Below are 17,166 nucleotides of genomic sequence, written 5' to 3' on the forward strand. Positions count from 1 at the left end.
AAAATCATTTGTAAAATCTTAAAATTCATTTAAACTAATTTTTTATATCGAAACATCAAAATGTTTTCAACAGTTAAGAAATTTTATATCATGTTATTTTATGGTAGCATTGATGGTATACAAGTAAAGTGATCATATTGCATTGGATGTTGTTATTCATTTAAATAATGTGTTGCAGTGTTTTAGATATTTATATGGTTGCCTCACTAAGTGTATACTTAGCATGTGATGATTTGCACGCGTTGGAAAAATGAAGAAAATGAGTAAGGAGCTGAGCTTGGCATCAATCACCAAGGAAATATTTACAGTTAACAATGATGACATCCTACTGTGTTTTAAAAGTTATAACTGGCATGTATACGAGAATGAAATGTCTGCAATTTTTAACTATAATTAGCAATAAATAAATTAATAGTATGAATAAATAATGTGATATTAAACTATGCTTAAAAAAAATTAATTTGGGTTTTAAATCAAATGTGGTTGACAATCGTATTTCTTTTTTAAAACATAATAGAATTGTCTATCACTGCTTGAATCTGGTTTTGAATTAGTAACCAAAAATATTTATATAACGATTTTTCTCTGAATAATTATTTTATAATAATTGTTCAAGTTATAAAACTGGTGTTGTTCGAATGAAACAAAATTTTACTCAGTTCGATTAAAGAAATGTTTTGAATTTCTGATGTGACATCTATAACTCGTATTGGTTCGCGTATACGGGTTATGGGTGTTACAAAATGACTTCTTCAAAAGGAACTCACCAAGAACAAACTATTTACCTTTAGATTGGTTACCAAGAAAAAGAAAAAAGAATTCAATCACTTTTCTTTTGTATCTCTACTCAACTGTTATTATAGAACACGCTTTGAACTCAGCTAAACAAAGGTTTTAAGGGAAAAAAATGGAAAGTAAAGAAGGAAAAGACCTAGAAATCCAATGGAAATACCCTGAGATATAGCCATGGAGGACGTGTTATAAAAATATTGTGTTAATCCGAGAATGATATAAAAAAATAATAATGAATAAAAATCATTATAAAAATTTAAGAGAATGAACAAGTTTACTGTCTTAAGATTGTTAATCGGAGTAACAATCTGAGATGAAATCAAATCTGAGAAAATCAAACAAAGAAGTTAAACTTCATAAAGTAAATCAAAATTAAATAGAAAGAAAAATACTCTTTTTATTTTGATAAGTTGAGATCGGAATCAGTTGAGGCATGTCGCTACACAGTTTCCTTAAGACAGATTTTCAGTCAATCCTTTGGTCATCGAGTTCGTTGGTCGTCTGTCTCCCAATATACAACAACTTATGATATGCTACAGTAGCACATCTTCGAGATCCCAAGTGATCCTTTCCTCGACTATCACCAGAAAACTAGGAAGAAAAAGAATATTTCTATGGAGAGAAATATTTTTCAAGAGAATAAAAGTTCTTGAATTCTAAGTTGTGTAAAACCTAACAAGTTTGCTCATTATTTATAGTGGATTTTCAAGAGATATTTAATCCAACCAGATATCTTTTAATATTCAACTTTAAACAGTTAATAATATATTTTAATTTGAAATATTCAAAAGATAATTTTTTTACCATTTTAACTTAAATAAATATTATTTTAATTTGAAATATATAATTATCTTTAATATCCAAAGTTAAAAAGATAACAAATACCTTTTTAAATTGACATATTAAAAGAGTAATTATCCTATTAGTATTCAAATTAAATAATATATTTAATTTTCAATAGTCAATAGGAATATAAATTTGATATAAATATTAAATCCATCAATTAAATGCACAATTTTTCCAACAATCCCTCACATGAATGAAATTGATGATTTAATCAAAAACATTTTGGCATGATATGGTGATAACCTCTACGATCATAGTTGCATAAGATAGGTAGATTTCCTCCTTTGAACCTTCCCTTGTGACAATATATTTACTTTACTAGCTAAACAATATACGCGATGTCTTTGAACTATTTCGGCGTTTGTGTAAAAGATGACATATTTCACACAACTACCCCTCTAAATATAATTTAGTTCTCATGGGTATGTCCTTAAAGCCATGGACATCATCCGATTCTGCAAGAGTTTAAAAGAACTATGCCCAATAGTCTCCTTTAAGCGGCTCCATTTCACTCTCACATAGGTGACTTATGTTGCTTAGCTCACCGCAACACACAATGGTCATTAAAAGCTTTTGATTACCCTATACCACTTTGATCACTATTCACATCATATGAACGAACTTGGGATAAGAAACCCTCACAGTGACCGTACACGGGTTATGTAATACCCCGAATATCAGGTCAGTGACTAAATTGAAAGAATTTGAAATTTGGGGATTAAATTGAATAAATCGTAAAGTATAAAAATAATTTAGAATTTGTGTGTAAGATCTAATTAGTAAGAATGAAAGAATGAAAGGGACATTTTGGTCTTTTAGAGGAGAGATGGATTTAAAATTATTTTGAATAGGGATTTAAGAAGAGGAAAAAGGGGAAAGTTGAAAAAGAAGCCAAGTTATCTTCTCTTCTCCTTCTCCTTGTGTGCATGTTCTCTCCATAGTCAAAGGCGAGTTTCCTCCAAGTTGGTTTTTCCTTTAGTTTAATGGCTGGTTTTGAAACCTTAAGTGATAAAGAGGTTTAAGAAAAGCTCAAGGATGATTAAAACTAAGTGATTAGTGAATTATTTGAGATCGAAGAAAATGAGTTTTTAAGTGATAAGATGAAATATGAGTTTTTATTGAAGTTTAAAGGTATATTTGACTTGCCAAAGAGATAAATAAGAGATTAGAAACCTTGGAAGTAATTGAAAACATGTTTGATATTTGGGTGTGATTTTAGTTTTAAAGGGTTATTTGGGCTTATTAGATGTTATAGAGATATTTATGAATGTAAAACAGATGGTTTGAATAATAGTGAGTTTAATGGTATTATTGGAGGTAAAAATAAGTGATTTAAACAAAATTTGGGCAAAAATTGAGCTGAAAATGGAAAATAACAGTACCGATACCATAGGTTTAAATTTAAAGAAATACGATGAACAATATCGAAGTATCGATACTGATGTGGGTATTGATACTAAGAGAAAGGTATCAATACCATGGTTTCCAGAATGCAGAAATGGTACCGATACTGAAAGGAAGTATCGATACCATAGTATAGAAGTATCGATACCATGGTAGGGGTACTGATACTATTAAGCATGAAATTATAAGATAGGATAAATTTTAATAGAAATTAAAAATAATAATACTTTTTAAGTATTATTAAAAGAATAAATGTTAGAAAGTATATTAACAATTTTATGGTATGTGTAATAATGGATGCTTGTGTAGCTCATAACCAAGCTCCAGAGTCAAGCAAGAAAAAAGGGTAAAGATAAAGTTATCGAATAGCTGGGCATATCAGGTGAGTGCATTTATTTTATTTATATGAGATGAGGGAGACTCACAATGAGTCAACCTTGAATCTTTTGATTTAATATATGTTTTACAGTATTTGATATGTTCTTATAATGTGTACGAAAATGATATTATGAATAAGTTTTAGAGTATGAACTGTTCTAAAATGAATTGATGAATATTGATGTTATTCAATGGTTATCGAAGGTGCTAAAGTTAAATCTATAACGATGAATTTCGGCATAAAAGGTGCCACTAATAAAAGTTAAATGAATAATGGTGCATTTCAGAATAAAAGGTGCCACTAATGAAAGTTAAATGCATAACAGTGCATTTCGGCATTAAAGGTGCCACTCATGGTATTCATAAAAGGTGAATGACCATTTTGGCACTTCGGTGCAATGTATGTACTTTACATTTCTTATTTGACATACATTGGGCAAAATAAAATATAATTGGAAAAAATATACAGAAAATAGGTATGCTTGGCATACTAAGAATAATTTCAATGCCTATATGAAATAAACTTGGCTTAACTGAGATGGTTAACTGATTTTTATGAAGTATACGATTTAGTTCGTATTTTAATAGCCATGATATGCTTATGTACGAATTCAGTTCATTTACATTATTATGCCTCACTAAGTAAATACTTAGCGTGTTTCAATTTCAAGCGTAGGTAACAGCCAAGACTAGCAAAGTAAGGAGTGATGCAAAGATCATCAATCCAAGGTTGACTCATCAGTAACTGTAGGACAATTATGTCTCTTTTTCATAATTAGATGGCATGTTTATGAACTTAAGGAAAATGCTCTAGAATGTATTAATGTTACAATATTTGTAATATATTTTAATGAATGTTTTATTATTGTACTAAAACGTTTTGTTTTATTTTCGAAACAAAATTTTTATGGGTTTTACAAATTATTAAATGTTTTTAAAAGTCATGTGACACCTATGATTTGTGTACGGAAACGTATACGGGAAATGGGTGTTACATTTATTGGTATCAGAGTCAGGTTTAGCCGATTCTCAGTCGAAACTGGGTTTATTTGAATTTAGAAAAAGAGTTACATGCCATTAAAGATTATCAATGTTACTGATATGGTGTCATTAGAGTGTGATTGATGTCACTTCTTACTAACTTTAGTGTTATTATTATGTATATCCTAGAATATGTCAGAATCTTCGAACTCGCGAAGAGCGGGGGAACAAGAAATCAGAGAAGGATCGGGTAGCAAAAGTTACGAGGCTAATAATAAGTAGCCGATTCTATCTGAAAATGCTAGCGCACTGGTATATCAGGGTATGCCCGTGCCAGAGTTTGGAGCTTTTATGCGAGCTCTCGATGCCATCTTGACTCGGTTCCAACCTCTTCATCCTCTTGCTCCTCCAGCACCCAGGATGTTGATCCCAAAAAAGTTGAAGAGTTTGGGAGCTCTAGAGTTCCGAGGAGAAGAGGATAAGGGTCCTTTGGAGACTGACTTATGGCCAAATGATGTTATGGTAATGCTTGAAAGTCTTCACTGCTTGGATTCGAAAAATTTGGTTGGAGTTGTATCTTTACTTTGGGGATTAGCTCGAGTGTGGTGGTCAAATACTAAAATGTATACACCACCGATAGAAGTGATCTGACATTTCTTCCAAGAGGAATTCAAGAACAAGTATGTGTGTGAGAAGTTTAGATGGGCGATGTTGCTATAGTTCCCTAATTTGAAATAAGGTGAACAAGCAATACATGAGTACGAGGCTGAGTACCATAAGCTGAGTCATTTTACTATTGAGGTAGTTCCCAATGACATGGCTCAATGTGATTGGTTTATTGAAGGTTTGAGGCTAAAGTTGAAAGAGATGATGTTGGCTTTGAACTTACCTAGTTTGCAAGAAGTCATAAATTGAGCCAAGGCTATTGAAAGAGCTCAAGAGGTGACCCTAGCAGTGGAGCAGAGTATGCAGATGGGGAAAAGGGTTGGAATGCCTTCAACTCCCCATCATGCTATGAGAAGCAAGGGATCAAGTTACAGATATATTGATAGAGATGGTTCTACTGCAGCTTCACGGAAAACTAAACAACCACAGTCTTTTGCTGTTAGCTCGGGTAGAGTATTTGGAGAGAGGAATCCATGTCAGACATGTGATAAATTGCACCGTGGAGTATGCAGATTTGTCAGTGGAACTTGTTTCCAGTGTGGTGAGACTGGTCACTTTGTCTGAAACTGTCCTAAGAAATCCAGGGACAATTCAGCGCAATCTGAGAGATCTGTGACAGCTTCTAATAGAAGAAGAGGAAAAGGTAGATCTAGAGGAAAATTTAAATCAATGTCGTGATAAGAGACTTGGGGAGTCGCCCGAATTTACAACATTAAGACCAATGAGGATCGGGATGACCCGGAGATCTTAACAAGTATATTTCATCTTTTTGATGAACCTGTGTTTATTTTAGTTGACCTTGGTTCTACACACACATACATTAGTACAAATTTGGTTAGGGCTAGAGGAATTCCTTTATAACCAATTGTTAGTGAGATGATAGCAGTAAATTATAAGAGCCACAGTGCGAGAGTAACTCGGGTATATAGAAAATGCCCGATAAAGATTCAAGGGATTATGTTCCCAACAAACTTAATGGAGTTGCCTTCCGATGAGTTTGAAATCATTTTGGGAATGGATTGGTTATCTCCACATCATGGATGGGTTGATTATCGCAAGAAGTGATTATTTTTGAAGGACGCGGAAGGCTCCGGAATAGTAGTGATCGGTGAAAAAGTGAAATCTCCCTCCAATGTGATATCAGCCATGACTGCAACTAAAATGATGACAAAAGGTGTATAGATTTCCTAGCTAATGTGATAATGTGATAGACACTCGAGTAGAGGAAGTGAGAGTAGATGATATTCCAACAGTTAGGGAGTTTCTGAATGTTTTTCCGGAAGAGTTACCAGGTTTACCACCAGATCGCGAGGTGAAATTCCAGATTAAGGTTTACCCCGATACTGAACCATTTCTATGGCTCCATATCAAATGGAGCCAACGGAGTTAAGAGAGTTAAAAGCCCAATTGCAAGAGCTACTCGATAAGGGATTTGTAAGACCCAGTGTTTCTTCTTGGGGATCAGCTGTGATATTTTGTGAAAAAGAAGAACGAGTCTATGCTATTATGCATCGACTACTGCCAGTTAAATAAATAAACGATAAAGAATAAATATCCTCTTTCGAGGTTGATGATTTTTTTGATCAATTGAAAGGAAAAACAGTATTCTCTAAAATAGACCTGACGTCGGGGTACCACTAATTAAAGATGAAAGAGGATGCTATTTCAAAGACAGCTTTTCGGGCTTGGTATGGACACTACGAAATTGTGGTGATGCCATTTGGATTGACTAATGATCCTTCAACATTTATGGACTTGATGAACCGAGTATTCTAACCTTACTTGGATCAATTCATGGTGGTCTTTATAGATGATATTTTGGTGTATTCCAAGTCAAGATAGGAACATAATGCTCATATTCGAGTGGTTCTTCAGACACTTCGAGAAAAGAAGTTGCATGCCAAATTATCCAAGAGCGAATTTTGGTTAGCTGAGATTGCTTTTCTTGGTCATATAGTCTCCGCAAAAGACATAAGAGTAGATTCTAAAAAGATTCAAGCTATAGTGGATTGGCAATCCCAAAGAATGTTTTTAAAGTTTGGAGTTTCTTGGGGCTTGCTGGTTGTTATAGATGGTTCATGAAGAACTTCTGAATGTTAGATTTTACACTAACTAAGTTGTTACGGAAAGATGTACCTTTTGTTTGGTCGGAGAAATGCCAAGAAAGTTTTGAAATTTAAAGAGAATCATAATAGAGGTCCCAATGCTCATACCACCTGAGTCGGGAAAAGACTATGTAGTCTTTAGTGATGCATCTTATAATGGGTTGGGATGTGTGCTTATGCAAGATGGAAAATTTTTGGTTTACGCCTCAAGACAGCTGACGAATCACGAGATAAATTACCTAACACATGATTTGGAATTGGAAGTGATTGTTTTTGCATTGAAAATTTGACGTCATTATCTGTACGGTGAGTGGTTCCATATTTATACGGATCACAAGAGTCTAAAGTACTTGCTGACTCAAAAAGAACTGAATTTGAGACAGAGAAGATGGATCGAGCTTTTAAAAGATTATGATTTGATCATCGATTATCATCCAGGAAAAGCTAATGTGGTAGCTGATGCACTTAGTCGAAAGACATTTGCAGCTCCATGGGCTTTAGACGCGTGTATGTCTTTAGAGGAAGATGGTGACTTGATTGCTAAACTTAAGTTAAAGTCGATCCTTTCTGATCGGATAAAAGAGCTGCAAGGTTAAGATGAGAAATGCTTAGAAAGAATTGTGCAAGTAGAAAAAAATGAGGCTAAAGACTTCGAGCTAAGAAGTGATGGATGTTTGTATTATCGCGGAAGACTTTGCATTCCCGATAATGATGAACTAAAGGAAGATATTCTTTCAGAGCCACATTATAGTCCTTTGACTATGCATCCAGGCGGGAATAAAATGTATCAGGATATGAAGAGATGGTATGACATGAAAAGAGTTGTATTAGAGTTTATTGTAAAATGTTTGACATGTCAGCAAGTGAAAGCTGAAAATCAAGTTCCTTCCGGATTGCTACAACTGATATCCATTCCTGAGTGGAAGTGGGAATGAGTTATAATGGATTTTGTTTTGGGGATACCTTTTTTAATAGGTAAAAAAGACTCGATATGGGTAATTGTGGATAGATTGACCAAGACAACTCACTTTATTCCAGTTCGGGTAGATTACTCGATGGTTAAATATACGAAATTATATATAAAAGAGATAGTTCGGCTGCATGGAGTGCCTATATTGATAGTTTCTGATCGAGACCCAAGGTTTACTTCAAGATTTTGGAAGTTCTTCCATGAGGCATTGGGTATTCGATTGAATTTCATCATAGCCTTTCATCCTCAAACAGATGGGCAGTCAGAATGAACTATTAAGATATTAGAGGATATGTTACGGGCATGTGTGATTGAGTTTAGAGGATCATGGGAAATGTATTTGCCTTTAGCAGAATTTGCATATAATAACAGTTACCAATCGAGTATTAAGATGGCCCCACATGAAGCTTTGTATGGGAGGAAGTGCTGAACACCATTAAATTGGTTTGAACTCAAAGATCGAGACCTAGTTGGTTCGGATTTGATGAAAAATATGGAAGAGAAAGTGATAGTTATCCAGGATAACCTAAAGATAGCCTCCGATCGACAAAAGTATTACGCTGATTTTAAAAGAAAAGAAATTGAATTTCAAGTGAGAGACAACGTATTTCTGAAGGTATCGCTTTTAAAGAAAGTATTGAGATTTGGGCACAAAGGAAAGCTAAGTCTGAGATTCATTGGACCTTATGAGATTTTGAAAAGGGTCAGACCAGTAGCATACCAATTAGCTTTACCTCATGATATGGACAAGATCCACAATGTTTTTCATATGTCAATGTTCAGAATGTACCGATAAGATCCATCCCATATTATCACATCAGAGGAAATAAAGATCCGACCAGATCTGACTTACGAGGAAGAACCAATGCGGATCTTGGCTCAAGAAAGCAAAAAACTTTGTAACAAGAAGACCCCTCTAGTTAAAGTACTTTGGAAAAACCATATGGTAGAAGAAGCCACTTTGGAAAGACAGGAGGACATGAGGAAACATTTTCCACACCTCTTCATATCATGTATTTCTTAAAATTCAAGGATTGATTTTCTTAAGGAGGAGAATTGTAATACCCGAATATCAAGTTAGTGACTAAATTGAAAGAATTTAAAATTTGGGGGATTAAATTTAATAAATGGTAAAGTATAAGAAATGATTTATAATTTGTGTGTAAGATCCAATTAGTAAGAATGGAAGAATGAAAGGGGTATTTTGGTTTTTTAGAGGATAGATGAATTTAAAATTATTTTAAATATGGTATTTAAGAAGAGGAAAAAGGGGAAAGTTGAAATGAAGCCAAGTTAGAAGCCAAGTTATCTTTTCTTCTCCTTCTCCCCATGTGTCTATTCTCTCCATAGCCAAAGGTGAGTTTCCTCCAAGTTGGTTTTTCCTTTAGTTTAATGGCTAGTTTTGAAACCTTAAGTGATATAGAGGTTTAAGGAAAGTTCAAGGATGATTAAAACTAAGTGATTAGCGAATTATTTGAGATTGAAGAAAATGGGTTTTTGAGTGATAAGATGAAATATGTGTTTTTATTGAAGTTTAAAGGTATATTTGACTTTCCAAAGAGATAAATAAGAGATTAAAAGCCTTGGAAGTGATTAAAAACATGTTTGAGATTTGGGTGTGATTTTAGTTTTAAAGGGTTCTTTGGAGTTATTGGATGTTATAGAGATTTATGAATGTAAAACAGTTGGTTTGAATAATGGTGAGTTTAATGGTATTATTGGAGGTAAAAATAAGAGATTTAAACAAAATTTGGGAAAAAATCGAGCTGAAAATGGAAAATATGGGTAAGGGTATCGATACTGGAAGAACAGTATCGATGCTATAGGTTTAAATTTGAAGAAATATGATGAACATTATCGATATTGAGCATTAGTATCGATACTAAGAAAAAGGTATCGATACCATAGAATAGAAGTATCGATACCATGGTAGGGGTACCGATACTATTAATCCTGAAATTTTAAGATAGGATGAATTTTAATAGAAATTAAAAATATTAGTACTTTTTAAGTATTATTAAAGAAATAAATGTTAGAAAGTATACTAATAATTGTATGGTATGTGTAATAATGGATGCTTGTGTAGATCATAACCATGTTATAGAGTCAATCAATAAAAAGTGCAAAAATAAAGTTACCAAACAGCTGAGCATATTAGGTGAGTGCATTTATTGTATTTATATGAGATAAGGAAGACTCGCAGTGAGTCACCTCTAATATTTTGATTCAATGTATGTTTTACAGTATTTGATAAATTCTTATAAATTGTATAGAAATGATATTATGAATAAGTTTTAGAGTATGAACTGCTCTAAAATGAATGGATGGATATTGATGTTGTTCAATGGTTATCGAGGGTGCTAAAGTTAAATGCATAACGGTGCATTTCGACATAAAAGGTGCCACTCATGGTATTCATAAAAGGTGAATGACCATTTCAACACTTCGGTGCAGTGCATGTATTTTACATTTCTTATTTAACATACATTGGGCAAAATAAAAGATATTTGTAAAAAATATATACAGAAAATAGGTATGTTTGGCATACTAAGAATAATTTCAATGTCTACATGAAAGAAATTTGGTTTAACTGAGATGGTTAATTGATTTTGATGAAGTATACAATTTAGTTTGTATTTCAATAGCCATGATATGCTTATGTATGAATTCAGTTCATTTACATTATTATGCCTCACTAAGTAAATACTTAGCGTTTTTCAATTTCACACGTAGCTTATTCTCCAGACTTATATAGGGCTTTAAACTCATATTTCACTATAAATCTAGTTATAATCATTTTCTTAAGGATTTCTATAACATGACTTTTCCTTCTAATGTGACATATATTCACTTGTGTTGTTGATATCTTGAATATCAAATTCTAACTAGCATCGGTCTATTTTTCTAGATAATATGATAGTTAAAGAAAATACAAGCCATTGTTTAGGACTTATTTTCGCTTGTTTTGGTTATATGACAATTACCTTTTCAGGACACCCCTACATTTTCAAGTATTTGCATGACATAGGTTTTTAGCCTTCTTATAACTCATTTGGTGTCTTTTTCTTTTTCTTTCCTGGGGACCTTATTTAAAAGGTTATTAGTTGACAGAACAACTTCTCTCTCTCTCACATGTTCTGTGACAACTCAGAACTTCTTAGCTTTGCGTTCATTGTTTCCTTTAAGGTTTAATTCTCATGCTTTGCTAACTCCATTTATTTTTTGAGAGTGTAGTGATGTCACTTCGTGAATAATGTCATGTTGTGCACAATCACGTCTTACCACCTTAATGTATTTATTAAGTTGGTTTTAAACTTTATGTTTATAGAAAATAAATTTCTCTATAACTTTGCCTTTGCTCTTTTAGCAGATACACATAACAATACTTTTGCTATAACTAATGGAGGCAATAAAATATTTATCCTCTCTCGTCTATACCATTATTACGAATTTTAAGAACTTAGTCACTAACAATTCATTAGTACAATATCTTCCGTTTTGTATATGTGGTCCAATGTTATCTATAATTGTTTTATATACCTTATGGATATTATACACCTTATAGTGTATCCGATAATACATTCAGGATGTATTTCCAATATAAAAAGTCATAATACTTCTAAACTTTAGTGAATTCGGTAACAACATTTACCTCATCCTCTCAAATGATATGAGGATCATCCGATATTTGATCAAATTAAGCATAACCAAATAAAACAACATTTTGAAATTCAATCATGAATTTTCAAGTTTCTCGTTATGATTTACAACCATTAACACCATTGAATTTTAATTCAAAGTTTGAGTGAAAACCAATATTCCAAATCATGAATTAGGTGATCGCTAAGATTACCTATTATTTCGTTTAATGCGAAGTTTGAATTATTAATTCCAGCAATAAACCAAAATTAAATTTTGATTTATTCAATCAAAAAAATTTAGTCATGAACTAAAATTCTAAAACAAATCAGTAACATAACTGTTACTTTCCAACGATTTATATTAATAAATAGTAATCAAATAATTCTGTTAACCAAAAAAATTAAAATCTCAATTGATTTCAAACATGAAATCAAAGATTCCAATAAAGAGAATTAATTCTCAATTATTTTTTATTTTGTTATTGGACATAATTAATTTCTGAAACAAATCAGTAACCACATTTACTTTCACGACTATTTATGTTATACAGATTTGTCCATTTTTGAGATTTTAGTAAACCCGTTAAGACGACAGAATAAATCTCGAAACAAATTTGTTTACTATCTCGTTTCATCATGATATCTGAATTGTTTTAGATTAAACAAAGGTAAAAGAAAGAGCTACGAATCGTTTCAAATTAAAGGGAAATATTCAAATTTCACCTACCTGATTGACTTCATCGTTGTTAACCAAAACTTGAATTCTTGGTCATCATTATTAATTTTACCATTGTTAATCAAAACCTAAACATCAAGATTCAAGGTGTGCCCCCACAAAGTGTGCAACCACAAAGATTTTGGAATCCAATTATTTGAATTCTTACACATAAATCAGTAGAACCATGTCTCACATTAAAATTAAATTCAAAAATATTCCTCAAAAAATTTGAAATTCATAAATTCAAAAATGGAAGGAAACTTATATTTGGCGTAAATTACTCTTGATTTTTGTCCAATATTTGTTTGTTGAATTTTTAGCACTTCCCTTATACACAACAAGGATTAACCTCAAACGATTATATCTCGAAAAATAAAAAAATAAAATATGTCTTAAGATTGTTAGAAAAATATCACGTTAATACGAGAATGATGTAAAAAATAATAATGAATAAAAATCATTATAAAAATTAAAGAGAATGAACGAGTTTACTGTCTTAAGATTGTTGATCAGAGTAACAATATGAGATGAAATCAAAATTGAGAAAATCAAACAAAGAAATTAAACTTCATAAAGTAAATCAAAACTAAATAGAAATAAAAATACTTTTTTTTATTTTGATAAGCTGATATCAGAATCAATTGAGGCATGTCGCTACACAGTTTCCTTAAGACAGATTTTCGACCACTCCTTTGGCGCTTGAGTTCATTGGACGTCTGTATCACAAGATACAACAACATATGATTAGCTATAGTAGCACATCTACAGAGATCACGAGCAATCTTTGCCTTTGACTATCGTCAGAAAACTAGGAAGAAAAAGAATATTTTCTAATGAGAGAAAATATTTTTCAAGAGAACAAAAGTTCTTGAATTCTGAGTTCTGTAAATCCTAATGGGTTTGCTCACTATTTATAGGGATTTCAAGAGAGATTTAATCCAAACATATATATTTTAATATTTAACTTTAAACAAATAATAATATATTTTAATTTGAAATATTCAAAAGATAAAACTTTTTTTATCATTCAAACTTAAATAAATATTATTTTAATTTGAAATATATAAAAGTATATAATTATTAAAAATAAAAAAAGATAACAAATAAATTTTTAAATTTACATATTAAAAGAGTAATTATCTTACTAATATTTAAATTAAATAATATATTTAACTTGCTATAATCAAAAGGAATATAAATTTAATATAAATATTAAATCCATCAATTAAATTTAATTTTTTTTAACATGATGATAAAACTGGAAGCAACGATCACGCATGAAAAATTAGTTCACTGGAAACGGACAGCTCATATTTTTCGACAATGAGAAGATCGGGTTCAACAGAACTTGTAAAACAAATAATTTTTTCTTTCTTGTGTGAGGAGATGTTGAAGAAAGCAAGGCGAAAAAGCGAAAGGAATGCTTGTTTTTTCTGGGAAATAAAACACCATAAGCAAGTACAAATCTCAACCACTACAGTCTACAGTTTCACGGGGATTTATTTTTAGTTAAATTATACCTACGAGCACTTATTTATTATTTTTTCATTTTTACTATATTTTTTAATTAAACCACTTAATTATCTACCACGGTTATTAAAAACAGATATAATTACATATTTGATATTTAATATTTACGCATTTCATTAATTCCATCCTAATTTTAATAAAATTAATTTAATTTAATATCCAATTAAATATCACAAATTAAGGGATTATACGTATCATCGCCTAAATCACTCAATTAGGTGACAATATTTCTTATATATATGTTATCCTAGTTAACGACAAAAAAAGTTGAAAATGATAGTAAAGAAACTCAAACTTGATATTCTACGTAAGTATAAAATCACCTTAATTACAAATTATAATATATTTTAAAACTTTTAATAACATATATATTTTTAAATTTTTATTTACTAATTATAATGTAATATTATATATTTTTATGAATAGTTATATACGTATATATTAAATTTAATATAATAATATATAATGATACATGTTATCATTTAATTGGAAATTAAATTTATTTAAATTATAATTAAGATTAAATTTATAAAATGTATAAATGTAAATAACAAAAATATGCAATTATATATATTCTTAATAAACACATTACCTAGATAATTTGATTGGAACTTTTAAATAGTTAAGTAATCTAATTAAAAAAATAAAAAGAATAATGATTAAAATGAAAAAAAGGGATAATAGTTAACAGATCATAGGTATAGTTTACCCAGTTTTATAGTAATTATCTATACTAGTATTAAAGAATAAAATTGAATTAAGACAACTAACCCAAAATGTCCAAAATTTACAGAGTGCAAAATGGAGAGTGATGCCAAGAATGTGTAGCCAAATATTTATTAAAAAAAGGAGACACTATCTCATATTACAACATAGAGGCCTTGTCTGCTTTTGCAACTTGTCCCACATGCACATCATCTGTCTTGGAGACTGGTAATGAGCTGTATAATAATATTCTATGCAACCTAATTGGCAGAACTTCAAACTCTATACGTAATCCACCTCTTTTATGCTGTTGAATTTCTCCACCCACATCCCCATACTCGCATCTTCCATCTTGAACAACTGCACATTTTTCATTTTTCTAATATATCCCAATATCCATGTAAACGAACCGAAAGAACACAAACGAAAATATAAAATACGTTCATTCATTTAATTTTAACAGAATAAATAAGCGAACACAAACAATTGAACTAACATAATTTCTTCATCGTATTCGTTCATTAAAGAATACAATTTGTTCGTGTTCGTTCGTTAAAATAATGAAATATAAGCAAAAACAAAAATTAAACAAACATAAACAGACAAACCAAAACATCAATAACCACATAAATATAAGCTGCAACTTCAGACTTAATATAAATGAATAGATTACCGAACATTTACAAATATAAATGAATGGACAAACCTTTTGTTCGTGTTCGTTCGTTTAATTAAATGAAAATAAAATATTATTTATATTCGTTTGTTTAATAAATAAACTAACGTTAACAAAAATTTTATCAAATGATTCACAAACGGTTCAGTTCTTTTACAGTCTTATATTCCAACACCCCAACACCAGGGTCTTGGAAAAATGGGAGAGGTCATTGTTAACTTACTCTTAAATTGTGCTTTTCAAATTCAGAGACGATGAAGTGAGCAATGTCAGATGACAATATGTAGCCTGGCCCGTTCGCATACGGCGGATAAGCTTCCTCCGCCCACTCCTGAATAAAGAAAGGGGTTAAATGTTAGAATCTGGAGCCGAAAACAAAACCATGTTATATGCATATCGAAATGCTCAACTTCATCGTCATTATTATGGATATGGGTTGAAAGGGAGCAAAAATCTTTGATGCAAGAGCATTGCGATCTTTATAGGTTGATCTTTCCATAAGCCAAACCATCCATGATCCATACTATATTATACTCAACTCAAGAACCGAAATAAACTATAGCAGGAAACGATGCATACCTCATAAGTTACTGCCCATTTACCAAGGGCTTGTGGTAATGGTTGATGTTTCCAATATACAAACTGCGATCATGATGTGCTCTCTTTGCTTCATTAAGAAATGCCTCTACTCTCACGAATGCGCGTCATCACCGCACTTCATTATATACTTGGCAGCCACTACACGAGCCTGTTTCGAACAAACCCTTTAAACAATCTCGTGAAAGTTTTTAACATTCATTTCTTCAAACATGGAAACAATTTTACTCACCCCATATTCACAGATTGCAACAGTTTTTAACACGACAAGGTCGTAGTTGTCCATATATGGCACGATGATGATATCTCCGAAAAATTCTGCTTCTCTCTTCAGTTCTACGTTCACTTCCTTTCTTGCATTCTACCCAAACATATAGAGGTGGTGGTAAAAAAAAGAATTTCAGGTGTGAAAATAGCGAACCTCAAGTCCAGGATTAGTCTTACCATCACCACAAAGAAACAAGCAACTACATTTGAAGATTTAACAAACTTATGCTGCTTCCAAGACTTCCTCACAGCCATTCGCTCAGCGAAATGATTGCCTGCGGAAAGTATACCAATAAACAGATCCGCAGGTCACTCAGGAAGTGGTGGAACCTTCCATCTATTGGACATCTGAAGATGCTTTTGAGGATAAAAACTAGGATGTGATGTAGGCAAAGACAATGCGAATATAGAGTGGACATCAATGTTTCCGTTCAAAGTTTGTACAGTAACATCCTCAAGGGTATACCCCTATCAACAAGATCAAATCATATAAGAAAAGAAGCCAGACAAGAAAATAATATTAAGTTTACTCCATCTAACTTACAGTCCAATAAGGAAAAGAAGTAATATGCTTCCCATCAACATTAACATGGTAGCCCCCCAAACCAGCAATAAGAGTCGATACAAAAAGCTTGCCCTCGGTGAATGGGAAAGGCCAGTCAACATTCACCTTCTTTGTTCGACCGATTATTAACCTTTTCAACCACCATGTTGCATTAGATTCCTTAGAACCATCGTTATCATCCCGTATCCATTTCTCACATTTGACCTGATCGTCAACTGCAGAATAGACAATTTTGTGGGCGCATGAGAATCGGGGATGAAAATAAAGAAGACCGTCACAATCAATTCAAAACAGCATATTGGCATTCCGCAGCCTTTCAAATAGA

At 31.8% G+C, this 17,166-nt stretch overlaps 1 long non-coding RNA gene across 1 annotated transcript; it reads right to left on the reverse strand.

The window, feature by feature from the left end:
• Positions 1-15,041: 15,041 nt before the first annotated feature.
• On the reverse strand, positions 15,042-16,665 carry LOC120139656. The gene is made up of 5 exons (XR_005517660.1): positions 16,454-16,665; positions 16,242-16,370; positions 15,992-16,160; positions 15,636-15,743; positions 15,042-15,096 (listed from the first exon to the last, which is right to left on the reverse strand). It is a non-coding gene; the product is annotated as an uncharacterized LOC120139656 (long non-coding RNA).
• Between the last annotated feature and the right edge of the window lie 501 nt (positions 16,666-17,166).

The sequence above is a fragment of the Hibiscus syriacus genome, unplaced genomic scaffold (genome assembly GCF_006381635.1).
Source record: "Hibiscus syriacus cultivar Baekdansim isolate YM2019G1 unplaced genomic scaffold, ASM638163v2 tig00002237_pilon, whole genome shotgun sequence".
In the NCBI taxonomy this organism is placed as follows: domain Eukaryota; kingdom Viridiplantae; phylum Streptophyta; class Magnoliopsida; order Malvales; family Malvaceae; genus Hibiscus; species Hibiscus syriacus.